The sequence below is a fragment of the Petaurus breviceps genome, unplaced genomic scaffold (genome assembly GCF_028583685.1).
Source record: "Petaurus breviceps papuanus isolate PSGF00001 unplaced genomic scaffold, PetGlider_PUasm1.0 38, whole genome shotgun sequence".
NCBI lineage: Eukaryota > Metazoa > Chordata > Mammalia > Diprotodontia > Petauridae > Petaurus > Petaurus breviceps.
Genome location: NW_027186304.1, coordinates 36,282,078 through 36,288,807, shown reverse-complemented (window position 1 = coordinate 36,288,807; position 6,730 = coordinate 36,282,078). Strand labels below are relative to the sequence as shown.

Sequence of the window (6,730 nt, the reverse complement as noted above, 5' to 3'; positions counted from 1 at the left end):
AAAGGAACATACTAATCTTATGGAGGATTAGGAAAGGTGTCTTTTAGGAGATTTTAACTGAGAGATGATAAAAGTTTTGATGGAAATAAAGATTTTGGGAAATTATCTTTAAGATTGCAATATAATCTAATTCCATATGTGCTGTCATTATTTTCCCCCAATAAAAATATATGCCCCTTGATGCTGACAATCACCTTTTCAAGTGAATGTATTTTACAGAAAAGATCCTCTTTGCTTTGGGCTTTTTTGCTAAATTAACTCTATACTAACTTATCATCCATTCATTCATTCATTCTTAAGGGGATATGCCTCTTGTAGGCCTTAATTCACACATCATTTGTGATGCTTACCCTGTTTGCAGATTAAAAGTAAAGAGCAGTCTGGTGCCACATAATGACAAATCATTCTTAAAATGCCTGTAACAATGATGATGAGGCCCAAGGGAAGTAAGAGGGACTTTTAAATGGATTGCTTAACATTAAATGAGACTAATTCTAAAAATGAGCTGCCATGAATCATACAGGAAAATCAAGTCTCACAAAAAGAGGCACAAAAACAAAACAAAGAGGGTTCTGACAAATATAGGAAAATTGTTATTTTCTCCCAAGGTCCACAATTCCAGTTAGCCAGGAAGTGAATTGTAGCCATTTTGGTCTTATTTATTATCATGTATCTTAGGTACCTTGATTATCTCCAGGGCATATGAGTGAGAGAGGAGTGGTTATTTCCTCCTGCTAAGAAGTCTGATAGCAGAGCGAGTAGTAAGTATGTCAGGAAGCACTGACCTTCAATAAGGGTAATCTATGATACCCTTTGACCCTTAAGGAACACGTGCAGGGAGATGGCTTTCTTGACCCCCACATGCATTTCTGGAAGGAAGGGAGAGATGGAGGTCAATGACACAAGTAAGTTTTGGTGTCTAAGGGATCTAGACCCAACCTAAAACATAATGGAGCTTATCCCTAGGATTCATACATCTTGTCACAAGCATATCCCAACATGTAACAGAGGATGCAGCAGTGTGTTCTATAGCCCTGCTTAACCAATCGTGGGGAATACCACTCCCAAAGCATTCAGAGATAGAGGTTCTCTATTGTATATCACTTGCAAATGGAAGCTAGCTGGGAGAAGAACAAATCAATCTGATTCTGGGACCTTGACTAAGGTGTACAAGCCCAGGTGAAATACCAGGGCCCATGTGGCCATGGACCACAATTGCCAAGTTTGAATTTCCTTCTTCTTCTTCTTGTTAAGTAGAAAAAGTTTAATAAAAGGGAGATTATTTTCACTTTACACTTTTGAACCAAGATAAAACAGCACTCTTCCTCAGAGGAAATTGTGGACTTTACAACTTAGAACTCAGGAGTTAACTTTAAATTTTACAACATAACACCTTTGATAATAGCCATCAAGTTATAAGGAATCTAGAAGACCACCATCAGTCCCTTCTTCCTCCTCCAGCTTAGATTTCTTTGAGACGTATTCACCATCTTCATTACCTTGCATCTTCTTTATATTTATATTGAATACAAGTTCAGCATTGTGATTTAGCTCTAGTTACTGTTTTAGGGCTGCAAGTTCCTTGGGTCTTGATGGTTCATATTTCCTTACTAAGATTTTCTCACATTTCATTGTTTCCACTAACTGTGACAAACAAGTTCAATTATCTTTTAGTGTAAGACTGTTTGATAAGTAATTTTTCATATTGATTCCAGCCTTGGAGGCACTAAACAAAATGGTAGTCAGAGCAATCTCTGAAGGTGTATATAAAAGGTAAGCATCTATCAAAGCAATTCCATTAAGTCATCATTGGGAGCCAAGATGGCAGAGTATAGCTGAAACCTAGCTGGATTTTCCTAACATTTCCTTCCAAACAATGTTAAAATAATGCTTCAAATTAAATTTTTTTTCCAGTAAAAGACAAGTTAGAAAGTTAGTAAGAGAGGTGACACTGGGGTGGGGGCCAGCCCAGAGCATGTCAACAGCACAAGCAGTAAGTAGGCTTTGGAGGCAGTCACAGCAGCAGCAATAATAGCAGTTTGGGGAGCTCTCAGCCCAGAGATAATGAGTAAGTCAGACAGTTGATCAGAAAGAGATTACAGGGAACTCTTTGCAGGCCCTTGGTATAACTGGAGCTGACTGGCAGCTCTATTGCCCTTAAGCAGCTCTGGGTTACAGTTCCTAGGAAGAGAGGAGCACTTATGATCAGTCACAAGGGAGCAGGGGCTGGGGTCTCACAGTCAAGGGGCCAAGAGAAAAGCTAGCATTTATGACTGCATGAGAACAGGAGACCTGGTCACAGTTCCAGGAATAAAAGGAGCACTAGTCCCTGGGCTTCAGGGGAATGGATAAAAACCAGAGTGCAGACCTGGAGAGCAATCACCATATCTCTCCCAAGATACCACCACCTTAGAGGCACTCAAAAATTTCAGACCCCCAGAAAACAGATCTGAAAACAGCAGCATGAAAAAGCCCAAAGCTTGACACATTGCCTCCTCACCCCCAGGTGAGCAGAGCACAATTTTAATAAAGTTCAAAATGAAGAAATAGGCTGGGAAAATGAGTAAAGTACAAAAAAAGAACTTGATCATAAAAAGCTACTATGGTGGCAGGGAAGACCAAGACATAAACTTAGAAGACAATAATATCAAGTCCAAAAGAAAAATGTTAGTTGGACTCTGAGCCAAAAAGAATTACTAGAAGGATTAAAGAAAAAGATAAGAATGGTAAAGGAATAATTGGGGAAGGAATGAGAGTGATGAAAGAAAATTATGAAAAAAAAAAGAATTAGCAGCTTGGTAAAAGAGGCACAAGAAATTTTGAAGAAAAATTTAAAAGCAGAATTGGCCTAATGGTAAAAGAGACATGAAGATTCAATGAAGAAAAGAGCTCCTTAAAAAGCAGAATTGGCTAAATGGAAAAAGAGGTTAAAAAAACTCACTGAAGGAAATAATTCCTTAAAAATTAGAAGTAAGCAAGTGGAAGCTAATGACTCCATAAGATTTCAATGTATAATAAAATAAAGTTAAAAGAATGGGGGGGGGGGGGAATGTAGGCGGGGAGGAACAGAAGAAAACAACTGACCTGGAAAATAGGTCAAAAAGAGATCATTTAAGATTTAATGGACTACCTGAAAACCATGATTTTTAAAAAAAGAGCTAAGACATCATGTTTCAAGAACTTGCCAAGGAAAACTGCCTCCATCTCTTAAATCCAGAGGGTGAAATAGAATCCACTGATCATATCCTGAAAGAGATCCCAAAATGGAAACTCCCAGGAATATTACTACCAAATTCCAGAGCTCCCAAGTCAAGGAGAAAATGTTGCAAGCATCCAGAAAGAAAGCATTCAAATATTCTAGAGCCACAGTCAGGATCACACAAGATTTAGCACCTTCCACATTAAAAAAGAAGAGGACTTGGAATATGATATTCAGGAAAGTAAAGAAGCTAGTATTACAACCAAGAATAACCTACCCAACAAAACTAAGAATAATCCTTCAGGGGGGAAATAGTTATTTAATGAAATAGAGGATTTCCAAGCATTCCTGATGAGAAGACCAGAGCCAAGTAGAAAATTTGACATTCAGACAAAAGACTCAAAAGAATCATAAAGAGGTAAATATGAAATAGTAATCATAAGGGACTCTATAAAGTTAAAATGTTTATGTTCTTATATGAGGAAATGATTCTTGTAAATCCTAAGAATTTAGTCATTATTAGGGCAGTTAGACAGAGTCTACATAGACAGAAGGCATGAGTGTGAGTTGATTATGTTGAGATGATCTCCCAAAAAATGAAGGGGTGAGAAAGGATGCCCTAGGAGAAAGGGGAAGGGAGAGGTAGAATGTAGAAATTTTTTCTCACATAAAAGAGACATGCAAGGAAGAGCTTTCAGAGTGGAAGGAAAATGGGGAGAGGAGGTAGCAGGCAATGCTTGAACCTCACAGAATTGGTTTAAAGAGGAGTATACATATTCAGTTGATACATAAATTGTTATGCAATAGGGAAATAGGAAGGGAAGGAAGAGATGGGGGGCATGAAGATGATAAAAGAGAGGATATATTAAGAGAGACAATGGTCAGAAGCAAAACAGACTTTTGATGAAGGACAGGATAAAAAGAGAGAAACAGATAAAACAAAGTAGGATGGAGGGAAACACAAAAAGTAATCATAACTGTGAATATGAATGGAATGAACTAACATATAAAACAGAAGCAGATAGCAGAATAGATTGGAAACCAGAATCCAACATTGTGTGCAAGAAACACACTTGAAACAGAAAGACACAATGTTAAAATAAAGGGATGGAGCAAAATCTATTATGCTTCAGCTGAAGTAAAAAATGGCAGGGGAATAAATCATGACGTCAGACAAAACAAAAGCAAAACTAGGCCTAATTAAAAGAGATAATCAAGGAAACTACATTGTGCTAAAAGGTACCATAGGAAATGAAATAATATAAAAAATTTTACAGTAAGTTTCTCTGATAAAATTCTCATTTCTCAAATATATAGGAAGTTGAGTAAAATTTGTTTAAAAAAAAAATAAGAGCCATTCTCCAACTGATAAATGGTCAAAAGATAATAACAGGCAGTTATCAGAAGAAGAAGCCAAAGCTATTTATAGTCATGTGAAAAAATGCTCTAAATCACAAGTGATTAGAGAAAGGCAAATTAAAACAATTCTGAGACTACTTCATACCTAAAAAAAAATGACAAATGCTGGAGGGGATGAGAGAAAATGGTGCAATAATGAACTGTTGGTGGAGAACAATTTGGAATTATCCCTAAAGTAGATAATTTTTTGATCTAGCAATACCACCACCAGGTCAATACTCCAAAGAGAGCAAAGAAAAATGGAAAGGATCTATATGTACAAAAATAATTGCAGCAACCCTTTTTTGTGGTGGCAAAGAATTGGAAATCCAGGGCTTCTCATCCATTGGGGAATGGCTGAACAAGTTATGGCATATGATTGTGATGGAGTACTGTTGTGCTATAGCAAATGATGAGGGGGCTGGTTTCAGAAAAACACAGCAAGACCTAGATGAACTGATGCAAAGTGAAGTGAGAAAGACTGAGAGATCATTGTACACAGTAACAGTGTTGAAATGATGATCAACTGTGAAAGACTCAGCTACTCTGATCAATACAATGATCCAAGACAATCCCAAAGAACTCATAACAAAAAATGCTATCCACCTCCAGAGAGAGAACTGATGAACTCTCAATGCAAACTGAAGTATAATTTTCTTGCTTGTTTAATTTTTTGTTGCTTTGTTTTATGATATGACTACTATGGAAATAACTTTTGCATGATTTCAGAGGTATAAATGATATCATATTGTTTACCTTCTTAGTGAATGGAGAAAGGTTGGAAAGGAGAAAGAGAATTTGAAACTCAAATTTTAAAAAGAAAATAATTTTAAAAATAAACAATTTTTTAAAAAGAAAGTCATTAGCTATTTTTCTTAAAACTTCTGGGTTCTCCAGCAATGAACGAGTCTTCAATCAATGAGAAAATCCTCAGACAACTGGTAAAAAAAGTTATGGACTAGGATATTAAGCTACCAAATAAGTAAGGGTTTTTATTCAAAAAAGGGTTTTTATATTTGTTCAAGTGCCTTTTCCTGTCCAAGCAGAATCTCTAACAAACCACACACTGAACACATTAAATTTACATGCCCAAAATGCACAAGTGACATTGTTATTTGAGAGTGATACTGGATCATTGACTTTTGAGGTAAATATGTTTGAAATACATGTTAGTTCTAGCCATAAAAGACCTTGGCATTGTAGGCTTGGATATGAAACAGAAGTTTAACATTCTTTTCTCATAATATTTGCAGATTATAAATTCTTCATGAGGTTCAATTAAAGACTGAATCATTTGACAGTACTTTCTCATTGGCCACCACTTTGCACTTGAACTTTCAGTTGGCATTGGCTTAGAGGTGCCCTAACTGCTCCTTGCTGCAGAATATCCAGTGCCACTTCTGGCTGCTGCTATGATGCATTCTGGGCAGCTACAGAGGGTGAGGGAGGGATAGTCAACCACCCAGGCACCAGACTCAGGATAGAAGGAATGGGAAAACCAATGAGGGGCAAAGACCCTCATGTATTTGCTTGTATAGTCAATCAGTTAACAAGCATTAATTTAAGCACCTACTAGGTGCCAGGCACTGTGCTAAGGGCTAAGAGCTAAGTGCTCAGGCCAGCTAAGTGCTGAAGATACAAAGAATGATCAAAAAAAAAAAAAAAACAGTCCTGCTCTCAATAAGCTCATAGTATGATAGGGAGATGAAAATATGAATAACTGTGTACAAATAATACATGTATACTTACATATAACGTATATGTATATATATATTATATATAGGAAAGTACTAGCATTAAGGAGGATTAGGAAAAGCTTCTTATAGAAGCTGGGATTTTAACTGGCACTTTAAGAAAGCCAGGAGGGGGAGGTGAGTAGAGAGAGCAATCTCAGCATGAGGTATGGCCAATGAAAATGCAAGGAATTTGGGGATGGAGCATCTTATAGAAGGAACAGCAAAGAGGCTGATGAGATTTCAAGGAGGCATAATGAACATAAAGCTCTAGGCCTGGAATCAGGAAAACTAAAATTCATAATCTGACTTCAGAAACTTACTGTGTGACCTTGTGACCCTGGGTAAGTCACTTACCTTTGTATGTCTTGGTTTACTCAGCAGTAAAATGGATATAATG

At 37.0% G+C, this 6,730-nt stretch overlaps 1 pseudogene; it reads right to left on the bottom strand.

The window, feature by feature from the left end:
* Window positions 1-1,360: 1,360 nt before the first annotated feature.
* On the bottom strand, window positions 1,361-6,018 carry LOC138170051 (cyclin-H-like; annotated as a pseudogene).
* Between the last annotated feature and the right edge of the window lie 712 nt (window positions 6,019-6,730).